Source organism: Microcaecilia unicolor, chromosome 5, assembly GCF_901765095.1.
Source record: "Microcaecilia unicolor chromosome 5, aMicUni1.1, whole genome shotgun sequence".
Classification (NCBI taxonomy): domain Eukaryota; kingdom Metazoa; phylum Chordata; class Amphibia; order Gymnophiona; family Siphonopidae; genus Microcaecilia; species Microcaecilia unicolor.
Window position 1 is genome coordinate 82,143,599 of NC_044035.1, and position 14,152 is coordinate 82,157,750.

Consider the following 14,152-nt stretch of genomic DNA (forward strand, 5'->3'; position numbering starts at 1 on the left):
TCTGATGGAGCATTGGTGTTTCCTGCGTACTACATAAGTACATAAGTACATAAGTAGTGCCATACTGGGAAAGACCAAAGGTCCATCTAGCCCAGCATCCTGTCACCGACAGTGGCCAATCCAGGTCAAGGGCACCTGGCACGCTCCCCAAACGTAAAAACATTCCAGACAAGTTATACCTAAAAATGCGGAATTTTTCCAAGTCCATTTAATAGCGGTCTATGGACTTGTCCTTTAGGAATCTATCTAACCCCTTTTTAAACTCCGTCAAGCTAACCGCCCGTACCACGTTCTCCGGCAACGATCACAGAAACATCCTGAAAATAAAAAGTGTCTGTAGTACCTGGCCCCATGATACCAAAGAAGAGATGGAGGGGTTAATAGAAACTTGCCTCCTATGCTCCTAGAAACTCAGAGACCATATCCGGAGTTTCACGGAAGGAAAAATGTATTTATGCATATGGAAACAAACTAGTATGGCTGACCGCCTAGGATCTGATGCAGCAGTCTGGCTGCGTGAACCACAGCACTATAGATAGAAAGCCGAAGAGGTCATGGACATGCAACTTGCAACACCCTGTATTCACTGGTTATTGCCACTAGTAAGCTATTCAGGTAGCTTGAAGCTGCTCTGTAACAACAATAGCTGTCCAATGCAATGAAAAAAAGTATCTGAGTACCAGAGAAGTCCCAGGGCACCCCAGCGGCAGGGAACCTGTGGATCTCGGTTCTCACTCTCAGCTGGTTATTGGAACCAGGAATCCATGCTGCTACCTGGAAGCCGCTCTGTAAAAGTTGCTGTCATAAAATCCTGCAAAGGAATCCAAGAGGCAAAGAAGGCACAGGTCAACTCAGCAGCTGGGTACCACACTAAAGATTCGAGCTACTGTGAAAAACCCCACAAAGGAATAAAGGCCCAAAAGGGGAGCACCAGCTGTCTTGGCCAAGGGAAACACTGCGTGCGCTGACAGGCAGAATGTGGCAGCCCAATATGCTGCCACCAACTGCGTGGTAACCAGTGCCTGAAAACCTGAACCAGTCACTACAGTAAACAAGAGTCCGTGCTACCGGTTTAAAAGTGACCTCAGAGGGCAATACTGATGCTCCAAGAGCTGGAACAAACTCAGGGCCCTAGACTAGCTCAGCACCTCTGCTTCTAAGCTGAGGCCTAACCCAGCCCAGACCCCGTGACCAGCGGGAGAAGGCCAGGTACACTCTAAAGCAGAGGTTTTTAATCCAGTCCTCAAGGGCACATCCAGCCAGTTGGGGGTTTTCAGGATATCACCAATGAATTAATGGAGATATCCTGAAAACCCCAACTGACTGGGTGTGTCCTGAGGACTAGGTTCAAAAACCCCTACTCTAAAGAATTAGGCCACTGAAAGCAGAGTCATGACCATGGAGAAAGTCCCCCCATGGAAGCCGTGAAGTATTCACCGTGGCAGAGAGACACTGAAAGGAAACAGAGTATTCCTTGGATGGAGTTCCACTCCGGACTGCACTGTCAGAGGACAGGGAAAAGTTGAAATGTAGAGCAAGACAGAACTAGCCTCTGACCGCAGTAAAAATGAGTGAACTAAGCTGCACCCAAAATAAAGGGACAACCAAACTAGGCTCATGGAGAGGAAGTTCTCTACCTGGCACACAGGCAATGCACCACGGACAGTGAACCCCAGGTGACCACTGCTACCATGTAAGGACCAAGCGGTATGAATCCAGCCCTGGTGAGAACAAGATCCCAGACATGATGGAACCGTTACTAAGCTTGGGATGGAAACTAGCTGCTGCAGAGAGGTCGCAAACATTGGCTACCCTGGGGTAGCACTAATGGGTGCAGAAACGGACCGCCGTCATGGAAATGCTGAGATGAAAAACCCAGGCAACAGCCGAATGGAGAACACTGGGCTCATCTGGGAGGAGATCCCCTGAGCTCTCTGGCAGCCAGGGAGCCTCTGGCCGTCCCTAGCAGACCTGTAACAAAAGTGTCGGCGCAAGCAGAGTTGAAGTTCACTATGCGGGGATCCCAACGGAACATAAGTCCTCTGCGGGGCAGGAAGGAGAGGAGCGGTGGGGTGGAGCAATAATCTCAAAGGCACTCCTGACAAACATTATAACCACTGTTTGAGCTCCACTTTTTGTTAAAATAGTGTGCCTGGAACACGGGGAAAACTGGACCAAGATACACTCCCCCCCCCCCCCCCCCCCTCTTGTAGACATGCCAGGTCTAGCTGAACCAGTGAAAGCAAGGCACTCCAACCTTTACACTGACAAGATGGCTGCTGAAGCCCTGTCAACACTATGAAAAAGAGCAGCCCGTGCTTGGCGCACTTGGGAAAACAGCAAGTCCGACCCAAACGCAGAACCTGCCTACTGAACTGAGACTACATATCTTGTAGTAGGATGCAGTTTTGCTCTCCGCTATGGAATACAGCCACAGAATGCGTGTACCACTGTAGGGTTTCCCCCTGGGAACACAGAACCAGAAAGTAACCCGCACAGTAAAGAAAACCTCACCCTGGGGAGCTGTTGGGAGGCCTGCTGCTGACCCACTTCCTCTCAGCCTTGGGTCATCGGAGTCCAGTACAGGCACATATTTACCCTCTTCACTCCTAGCCCTGATACTGCGGGCACCAGTATCTCTCCAAGAGAAAATGTGGTGCTAAGGCTCTTTTTCTTTTAGCGAGGAAAGAGCATGGAGGAGGGCTGGAGAGGGAATCAGGATGGGGGAGGGACCTGGGGTGACCAGGTATACCCCCTAAAGGTGGCACCACTTTGCCACACACCCTCCTAGCTTAACTGAACTGAGAGACCCAGAACAGGAGCTTGTGAGAGACCAATCATCCGCCTGCTGGAGATACAGACTGACCAAGGTGCATTCCATCCTATAAGAAGGTGCAATTCAGTACTCTCTATCTCCACCTACTGGTAGATGGACACAACCCACAAGTCTCTGGATTCATCTGCTGCTGATGCTAAGGAAAACCAAGTTCTGCACACAGACATGTTTTTACCTCAAAAAATGAATCTGACTACACCGCACCTTCAATGTGTGTAAAGTGTATGCATTCTTCAACAACCTGCAGATGATTTTTTTTTAAGGTGTTCCTGAGGGAGAAGTTTGGTTATGGGAGGAAACAACACAGGCAATTTTGTATAATAAAAACTACATGCACTGTTTTCAAAGGAAAAAATGCTACCTGCAGGGAAGTTACTACAAAACCTATTTTCTTCATTCTATACTAGGGTGACTAAATTTACACTCGGATTGTGCACTTACATTTTTCGAACAGCACAAAGTAAAGCAGAAAATACCCTACGAAGTGAAGGCCAAACAAGCAAAAAGTAGGGACAGGCAACATCCATCACAAACCACAAAAGGCCAAAAAGGACTCTAGCAGAAAAGTTTATTCCCAATAATAGAAAAAAGGCCCCCCTCTACGTTTTTTTGGTAGCATTTAAATTGTTAGCATACTAGCACTTATGCTAGTAAGCGCAGAAGTGCGTGCTACCAGAACGCTCTGCTGTATTCTGTAAAATATGTGCATAACTACCTTACCGTGTAACTTCAAGGGGGTCCATACACATGAGCAGAGCATGAGTGGCACTCCTGGTTATGTGCTAAAGCACTGCATTTAGGTACCAACATTTATGCAAGACACAGACCTGACATAAGTGGGAGTTCCTAAATTATTATGATGTAGGTGCACCGATGCTGGCTTATGCTAGCATTCTATAATGACATCTTGGAGAACAGATACCATTATAGAACTGGCGCTCAGAATACTTACATTTTTGTGCCCAGTTATAAAACTGATCTCTTAGTGTATAGGTTTTCACTAGCCAATAACGAAACCAAAACAACCTGAATAATTTTATTTATTATTATTATTGTGACAAACCATATGGGTAAAATCTGTGGTTCTTACAAGACCTACGCCAACTGTTCATGTAAGAGCTGAAAATACAATCTATGCATCTTATTTTTCTCCTCTCAAAGCACCTAAAAGTATACACATTAAAAAAAATAAAATAAAATTGACTATTTCCTTTCATGTACAAATTGTAAAATTTACCATTTTACAAATGGAAGAACAATCTCTAAGTTTTATTTTACAGACAAGTCACACGTATCAAGTATTTATGGCCATATCATTAAGCTAGTTAACAGGTGTGCATCTTCATAAAAGAATTAAACACTCCTGACTACAGCCTGTAGTAGAGGACCAACCCTTAATTCCTATTCTTTTTTTCCCCTAAGATCTGTTGCTTTTTGCTCCACCTATTTTCAAAATCTTAGCCATATACAAATATTGTACCATCTTTTTTCCTTACTTCCAATGGCTCAATACGCTTCATATTGCTTACCCTCGTAGTACTACTACTACTACTTAACATTTCTAAAGTGCTACTAGGGTTACGCAGCGCTGTACAATTTAACATAGAGGGACGGTCCCTGCTCAAAGAGCTTACAATCTAAGAGACAAGTGAACGGTCAGTCCGATAGGGGGGGTCAAATTGGGGCAGTCTGGATTTACTGAACGGTAAGAGTTAGGTGCCGAATGCAGCATTGAAGAGGTGGGTTTTAAGCAAAGACTTGAAGATGGGCAGGGAGGGGGCTTGGCGTAAGGGCTCAGGAAGGTTGTTCCAAGCATAGGGTGAGGCGAGGCAGAATGAGCGGAGCCTGGAGTTGGCGGTGGTGGAGAAGGGTACAGAGAGGAGGGATTTGTCCTGTGAACGGAGGTTACGGGCGGGAACGTAAGGGGAGATGAGGGTAGAAAGGTAGTGAGGGGCAGCAGACTGAGTTCATTTGTAGGTAAGAAGGAGAAGCTTGAACTGAATGCAGTATCTGATTGGAAGCCAGTGAAGTGACCTGAGGAGAGGGGTGATATGAGTATATCGGTTCTGGCGGAATATGAGAAGTGCAGCAGAGTTCTGAACAGATTGAAGGGGGGATAGATGGCTAAGCGGGAGGCCGGTGAGGAGTAAGTTGCAATAGTCAAGGCGAGAGGTAATGAGAGCGTGGACGAGAGTTCGGGTGGTGTGTTCAGAGAGGAAAGGGCGAATTTTGCTGATGTTAAAGAGGAAGAAGCGGCAGGTCTTGGCTATCTGCTGGATATGCGCAGAGAAGGAGAGGGAGGAGTCAAAGATGAATCCAAGGTTGCGGGCAGATGAGACAGGGAGGATGAGGGTGTTATCAACTGAGATAGAAAGTGGAGGAAGAGGAGACATGGGTTTTGGTGGAAAGACGATGAGCTCGGTCTTGGACATGTTCAGTTTCAGGTGGCAGTTGGACATCCAGGCAGCAATGTTGGATAAGCAGGCTGATACCTTTGCCTGGGTCTCTGCAGTGATGTCTGGTGTGGAGAGATATAGCTGGGTGTCATCAGCATAGAGATGATACTGGAAACCATGAGATGAGATCAGGGAGCCCAGGGAAGAGGTGTAGATTGATAAGAGAAGGGGTCCAAGGACAGATCCCTGGGGAACACCAACAGATAGGGGTATTGCTTACCCATCCCTATCATCTTCCTCATCTCAAATCCTTACAGCCACCAAATCAATGATTAAATGAGGTCCTACCTGCTAATTTTCTTTCCTTGAATTCTTCTATACCAGTTCAGATGCTTGGGTTTGTTTAATCCTACCATTAGGTAGAGACTAAGAAACTAATGAGTTGGGATGTCATAGCTTAAGAACTCTATGCCACAACTTGGTTAGCCTGTATTTGAACAAAGCAGCAGTGGACAAGTATATAATAGACAAACGATTTTTTTTCCTAAATAAATAGCAAGCAAGAACAAACACTTCCATAAGAAAAAAAAAATATATATATATACTACTGAACATTAACCACTAAGTGGGTTCTGGACTGTTCTGGAGGGACTTACAGAAAGAAAATTAGCAGGTAAGACCTAATTTAACCTTCCTAATCATCCACCCAGACCAGTCCTGACACTTAAATACCAGAAAAGTAAAATATATAGGGTAGGACCTTGCAATCCTTGTGTTCAAAACCTTGGCCCCAAGAGCTGCATCATCTCTTGCCTGCAAATCCAACCTGTAATGGCGAATAAAGGACTGCATGGAAGCCCAAACTGCCGCTTTACAAATTTCAAGATGTGGAATAAAAGAGAGTTCTGCCCAAGAAGTGGATTGACTTCTAGTAGAGCAAAGGTACTGGACGCCCACAGGAAATACATATGGGTACAATTGCTTCCTTAAGGGCTTTAGACGCTGGGTCTCCCTTACAGTATTTCTCTAAAGGAAGTAAACAACCTGTTTCCTTTTATCTCATTTCTTCCCTTAAGATACTCCTTCAACACTTGGCCAACATCCAACTGATGCAAGACTGTAGGCTCTTGATTATCTCTCTCTTCCTTAAAAACACAGGGGAGATGGACTGGTTTAAATGAAAAGTGGAAATCGCTTTAGGAAGAAAGGGTACCTGTTGAATCACTACTTTCTCACTGGAAAAAGGAAAAACAAGAAACGTTCCCTATGGGACAAGGATTGCAAATCTGAAATGCACTGAGCAGAGCAAATGGCATCCAAAAAAAACACACAACCCCAAAACAAAACCCAACAACAACAGTTAAGTGTTACATCCTTCATGGAAGCTTCCCTTACAGTTTCAAAAGGTACTAGAATGAGTGCAGACAAGACTAGGTTCAAATCCCAAGGAGGGAAGACTGGATGATGAGAATTAATCAATTTTTCTGCCCTGAAAAAATGAACCACATCCTAGTATAAAGGTAAACACCTACCTTGCACTAGGTACTCTGAAACAAGCTAATACTGCCTCTTGTACCTTCAAGAAAAAGAAGAACTAATCCCTTATCAGAAACTGGGGTCCAGAAAGGAACTACGCCCTTTTCTGCATACCAACCTCCATATTCTAATATATACCAAAGAATAGGCCAGCAAAGTAGAGTTCTTTCTAGAAGATAAAAGGGTCAAGATCACACTTCCTGAGTAACCTTTCTTCCTTAACCATGCTCTCTCAATAGCCAAACCATAAGACAAAATAGAGGCTCATTCTGTATACCGATTGAACCTTGTACCAAGAAATGAGTTATTGGAGAATATCAGAGGCTCCTCCATCTTCATCCTCATCAGATGTCTGTACCGTAGCATTCTGGGTCAATTTGGAGCCAGGAGAACTACCAGTTCTACACGTGCCTGTATCTGCTGTAATACTCTACCTATCAAGGGCTACAGGGGAAAAACATACAGAAAGCCTGTCTGTGTCCAGGTTTGAATCAAAGCATCTATCCCTGCCAACTTTGTCTCCTTTCTCCAACTGAAGAAGGCTGGTACCTTTGCATTCTGTGATGTTGCCATCAGATCTAGAAATGGTAGGTCCCAGAGATGTGCTACATGGGAAAAGGTCTTCTTCATTCTTGCCAAACCACTGCAATTCTACTCAGGAAGCCTGATTGCACCTTTTGGATTCCTGCTACATAAAGAATGTTACACTTAAAATTGTTGTTTTTTTTTTTTTTTTTAAATACAATTTCTTCTGCTCAATGCATTTCAAAATTGCAACCCTTGTCCCATAGGGAACCTTACTCCCCCCCCCCCCCCCCAATGATAGTGATTCAACCGGTACCATCCTATCTTCCTAAAGTGATTTCATTTAAAACAGTCCATCTCTTTCCCTGTGTATTTAGGATAGCACAAACCCAAGCATCTGAACTGGTATAGAAGAACTCAGGGAAAGAAAATTAGAAGGTAGGACCTCATTTAATCATTGATTTGATGGATGTAAGGATTTGAGATGAGGAAGATGACAGGGATGGGTAAGCAATATGAAGTGTACTGGAGCCATTGGATGGCAGGAATTTGTCCAACAGAAGATGTCTAGGTACAGATCTTAGGCAGTGCAGCTCCAGTGTTGTTTTCCTCTACTACAGGCTGTAGTCAGGTGTGTTTAATTTTTTTATGAAGATGTATGCCTGTTAACTAGCTTAATGATATGGCCATAAATACTTGACAAGTGTGTTTGGTCCGTAAAATAAAACTTGGAGATTGTTCTTCCATTTATAAAATGGTAAATTTTACAATTTGTGAATGAAAGGAAAAAGTCAATTTTATTTTATTTTTTTAACGTGTATACTTTTAGGTGCATTGAGAGGAGAAAAATAAGATGCATAGATTGTATTATCAGCTCTTACGTGTATTACTTTCCATGAAAGACATACTGGAGGAAAGGAAGGTGGAAAGTCAATGGTAAAAAAGTACATGGTGGGTGGTCACGTGATGCTAGGCGAGGGATAGGACGCCGCAGGAGAGAGCTCTGAGGCCCCGATATAACATCAACCCCTCTAACAGCTGAAATTGGCAAGCTAGCAACCCGCACGGAGTGCAAATAGAAACAGAACGTTACCAAGGAGAGATTTGAGAAGATCCGCCAAAAAATCTCAATAGTATGGCATCCAAATCGCTGCGGAAAGATGGAGCATGAGGGCGAGCTGGAGACGGCAAAATGGCAGACTCCGGCCCCTCGGGAGAAACAGTGAGCTCTGTCTAGGCGGCTGAAATAGCGGCGGAGGTCTCGCAACTGCTGGAGTCATCGGTAGACGTTAAATTGCAGAGGATCTCCGAAAAGCTTCATAATATGGATGACTAGAAGGACTGAAGACTGACATGGCGGGGTTTCAGCAAAGACTTTCAGAACTAGAAGATCGGAGCGCACAGCAGGAGGGCCGCGATAAGGACTGGCAGAAGAGGATCACCCAACTAGAAATGAAATTGGAAGATTTGGAGAACAGAGCAAGAAGGAACAATCTCAGACTAGTGGGGATCCCGGAATCTGTAAGAGAAGTGGATTTGTGCGAAGTTTTACAGTCCTGGCTGCCAAAGGTCTTACAAGTAAAAGCCCTGGAGAACAACCTAAAGACAGAGCGTGCACACCGCTTGGGACAGTTGAGATCGGAAGTGCAGTGTCCCCGAGTTGTAATTTGTAAAATCTTAAATTACACTCACAAACAGGAGATCTTGAGAGCCTGGCGATCACTGGGAAAAGTATGCTATGAAGAGCAGAGGGTGTTGTGCTTCCAGGATTTTTCAGCTGCAGTGGCAGCGCAACGCAAGCAATTTGTGGGTCCCTGTACGGAGCTTCATCAACATCGAGTTCGCTTTGCCTTGTTGTATCCGGCGCGCCTGAGGGTTCACTATGATGGTCAGACACGATTTTTCACTGCCCCAGCGGAGGCGACGCAGTTCGTCAAGGAGATCAAAGGAGGCATGGAGCAGAACACAGAGGAGGCAGCGCGCTGACAGGAGTGGAGATACCCTTACAGGAGATGTGGATGGTGGGGATCAGACGGAGTGGACGCAGGAGAAATGGATCCATTTTGACAGAGCGGGAGCAGAAACTGGAGAATGCGGTTTAGTAAGACTTCAAATGCAACAGCAATAGAGACCCATGTTTGGGGATCTAAAGTTTGGAAAGTGTTTTTATAGTTTAACAGTTTAGTTATCTAAGAAAAATAGTGGTTTGGGAGGAAATTTTAGGCTAGGAGGGACTATATCAGTTTGAATATGGGAGGAGGGTTTAAGCAATATATGGTGACATGTTGAAAAGGGTTGTACGTGTTAATTTATAGTTGAGGCTAGAGGGGGCGGGGGCAGAGTAGACGCATGACCAGTTCACAGATGAGAACATTATATGGTGGATTGTGGAGGGGGGAGGGGGAGGGGGAGGGGAGGGGGGAGTTTTGTTTTTTTTTTTGGAATGTATTTGATGTTTTTTTTATATAATTTGCTTGCTGACTTTGTACATTGGAGGGGGGCCATGGAGGACACAGTGGTTAAGAGGGGAAGCACCTAAGGGCTGGGAGGTGCGCCCTCCAAATAATAGGAAGAAAATCACACTGAGTTATGTGCTAATTTGGAGTGCTGGGGCAGGTTAGGTTGTTTTCGTGGAATGTGTGTGTGTGTGTGTGGGGGGGGGGTGTCTCATCGCCCATAAAGCGGAAAAAAATCTTACAGGCTTTGCAGCGTCATGCTGCTGACGTTGTGTTTCTTCAAGAAACACACCTGACTTCAGTAGAGCACAATAAATTTCGGCAAGGGTGGGTAGAAACTGTGGTCGGCACCCCAGCTCACAATAAGAAGGCAAGTGTGTTGATTTTGTTTCGGAAGGGGTTGCAGCTGGCCATAAAGTCAGTTAAGAGGAGTGCAGTGGGTAGGTATGTATTGGTAGAAGTAGAGATAGGGGGGACGTCCCACATTTTTTGTAATATATATGCGCCGAATGTATATGATAAGAAATTTCACAAAGAAATCATAGCATTGCTGACGCCATACCAGAGGGGGAATGCGGTGCTCGGGGGAGATTTTAATATGGTGTATGATCCATTAATGGATAAGACAGGTCGGGGGGCCTGGGCCCTAGTCACTACTCTAGGGGACTACCGTTTTTGTGTACCACCTTAGATTTGATAGACATGTGGAGAGTGCTACATCCGGGGTGCAGAGATTACACACACTTATCTCGGGCCTACTCTTCCCTATCCCGAATTGATTACATCTTTGTTTCACACCCTCTTTTTTCTAAAATTGTGGAGGCAAGAGATTGGGCCAAGCGAAATATCGGACCACTCCCCCATATGGGTGACTCTAGAATTGGCAGGAGATAGGAGAGGACATGGGGGGTGGACATTTCCATTTGAGCTTTATTGGGATACGAAATTCTAAGAACTTTTACAAGAAAAGTGAAGGGACTACGAGTATCACAACGGAGGGCATATAGAACAACATGGGTTGTATTGGGAAACAGCAAAGGCGGTCCTAAGAGGTGAGATGGGCATGGAAGAGGAAACGGAGAGACAAAGAGATATTGAGTTTGGAAAGGTAGGTGAGAGTGCACCGGAAGAAATATGGGGCAGCTCTGACAGAAGAACAGAAGTTAATATATTTGGAGGCCCAGAGGGAACTGAATGAACTCATACAGGAGAGGGCACAGAAATCCATTCTGTATTATAAACACCAGATGTTCATGTACGGGAAAAAGGCGGGCACTTTGTTAGGCCGATTAGCTAAGTAGAAAAGAGGTACAACTAGGATTTTGCAAGTGAAGAGTCAAGAGGGCAGACTGCTCAGACTTGAACAGGACATAGCAGATAGTTTTAGGCATTACTATGGAAGCCTGTACAAGGAGGACACGGACATAGTACCTGATAGTGCATTGTTTTTGGATAATATTGACCTCCCAATGCTGACAGACTCACAGAAACAATACCTTAATGCCCCCATTGGAGAGGGGGAGCTAACTTTAGCGTTACAACAGAGTGATATTCACAAGGCACCAGGGCCTGATGGGTATAGCATGGCTTTTTATAAATTGCTACAAGAACAGGTGACCCCGCCTTTATTAAATCTTTTTAATTCCATGGCGGCCTCCGGGTCGGTCCCAGAGACTTTAAGTATGGCCAAAATGATTGTGTTGCTGAAACCGGGCAAAGACCCGGAGGACATGGGTTCGTATAGGCCAATATCCCTACTAAACTGCGATGTTAAACTCTACGCAAAAATCCTGGCAAACCGGTTGGCACGGGTGCTTCCCGGTTTGGTAGCATCCCCGCAGGTGGGGTTTGTAAAGGGTAGGGCAGTGGTAAGCAATGTGAGGCTCTGATAGCCTCATTGGAGCGAGTGGAAGAACAAGGACAGCCTTCTCTGCTAGTAAGTTTCGATGCAGAGAAGGCTTTTGACCGAGTGGTTTGGCAGTTTATGTTCGCAGTTTTGCAGAAAGTAGGTATAGAGGGTTTTTTTAGGAAGGCGGTAGGGGCTCTGTACTCGAACCCTCAAGCGTTTATGTGGATTAATGGTGAACGTTCGCAGACATTCTCAATCAGGAGAGGCGCGAGACAGGGATGCCCTCTCTCCCCATTACTTTTTGTACTGACGTTGGATCCCCTGATTAGAGAGATTGAGTCTCACCCGGAAATCGCTGGAGTAGAATGGGGGACGGTCGGATTTAAGATATCCGCATTTGCGGATGACATCTTGGTGCATCTCACGGACCCCAGAAAAGTCCCTAGCCGCTTTGTTAGAATTATTCAGGAAATATAGGGATTTTGCTGGATTTCAGGTCAATTTCTCAAAATCCTTGGCATTAACAGCAACGGATAAAGTGCGGGGGGAGTGGGGTTCCCATTAAAGTGGGCTAAAGACAGTTTGACATACTTAGGGGTGCAGGTGGCCATGAAAGCTACGGCCTTTTATAGCCTTAACCTTACCAAGTTGTTGGACAACATGCGGCATAGGATGCAAAAATGGATAGTATTACCGCTCTCGTTACATGGGAGAGTCCAGCTGTTCCGCATGGCAGAATTCCTCAGGTGGCTGTATGTCTTGCAAGTTTTACGGCTACGTTTGAGAAACAAGGATCTTAGGCAATTCCACAAGCATCTACGACAGTTTGTCTGGGGGAGGAAAAAGCCCAAATTACCATTGGAACTCTTAATGGGTTCTTGGAGGGTGGGGGGTATGGGGATCCCAGATATTAAAAAATACAATCAAGCATGTTTGCTACGACATCTGAGAGACTGGCTGTTAGATAAACAGGATTTCACCCCGATGGGGCTGGAACAGGCTTTTTTTGCGCCGTTTCACTTACATTATCTACTGCATGGCCCACAGAGTTCGGTGCCACATAAATTTAAGGATAGTCTATTATTAGGACCCATGAGGGAGGTTTGGAAGGATTTAAATGGGTACTGGGGATCGGCAGCGGACACATCTGATATGTTGCCATTGCAAGGTAATCCTGCGTTTACACCTGGTTCCGAGAATAAGGTATTCAGAAGGTGGGCATCTATGTTGGAACATGTATTGGGGACTAGAGGGGGACTGCTAAATTTGGGGGCGCTGGGGGTAGGCATAGATGTTAGTCATGAGTTTGCGTATCAGCAATTAGCCCATTATGTTCGGTCCCTAAATATGGAACAGTTGAATAGTGGGCATGGGAGGAAAGTAAGAGAATTTTTCAAGGAAGTCCCGGGGACACGGTTCTCGATCTCGAGTTTGCACAAGCGACTGTGGGAGTTGCGACCCCAGAAAAATACAGCAGCAATCACAGCCCGCTGGGCAAGAGACACGCAGAGACCTAGATTGACTTTAGATTATACAAAGCTGGTGTTCCGTATACCAGGGATCTCTGTGCATGCGAATCTGAGGGAATGTCAATTTCGTATTCTGCACAGAGCTTACATGACCAAACCACAGGTGTTCAAGATGGGAGGGGTACCAGATCCATTATGTTCTAAGTGTCAGCAGCGGGAAGGTACACTTTATCATTTTCTCTGGGAGTGCCCGGGTACACAAAGGTATTGGCATTTGATCATAAAGTATTTGGAAGGCTTGGTAAAATCTCGAATTAGCTGCACTCCTCTGGGGATTATATTTGACAAATATGAACTTTTTGTCCTTCAGTGGGGGGGGGGGGGGGGGGGGGGGGGGGTGAACGACAGCTGATTCGTAAGGTATGCCTGATGGGGAAGAAGGTGATCCTGAATGGGTGGCTGACTGTGGACCCACCAGATTTTTGGCACTGGAGGAATAGATTTCATGACCTGCTGCTGCATGAACGCTGGGCGGTGGGACCCTCTCCGAAGAAAAGAACACGTTTTTTGGAGGTCTGGGGGCCTTATATTTAGTCCCTGTCTCCAAGTGCGCGAAGTTTAGTATTAAATGGGTTATAATTTTTTTTTTTCTTTCACCAATCATATTGCTCTAATTTTGGAGCAATATTTGGAACAGCGCAGGGCTTCTGATCACCGGCATCTTAAACAGAATAATGAACTTAAAAATAGTTATGTAGTTAAAATAAAATTTCAAATCACAGATTGTAGTTATTCACTTTGCAGTTTCTAGTTCTAATATCTTGGATGGTCCAGTTAATGCAGGTTGCTGTAGGCTTTTTTCTTTTGTTATAAATGAGAGTTAGATGTAAATATGGGCCCAGCTCAGATCACAAGGACATAAGGAGAACTGTACGTAATTTGAAGGGAAGGTAAACGTTTCCTTCTCCAGTCAAAACAAATGAAAAGTTGTAAGTAAAATTGAGGACTGGTGCCTCAACACAGACTGAACAGAAGTCTGTAAAAATTTAAATTGTAAATAAACAAAAAGTATATTATTTAATCTA

The 14,152-nt window shown here is 45.1% G+C and overlaps 1 protein-coding gene across 3 annotated transcripts in view; it reads right to left on the bottom strand.

The window, feature by feature from the left end:
* PCGF5 (polycomb group ring finger 5) overlaps positions 1–14,152 on the bottom strand; it is a 300,957-nt gene that overhangs the window by 62,244 nt on the left and 224,561 nt on the right. The gene's annotated exons all lie outside the window — the stretch shown is intronic.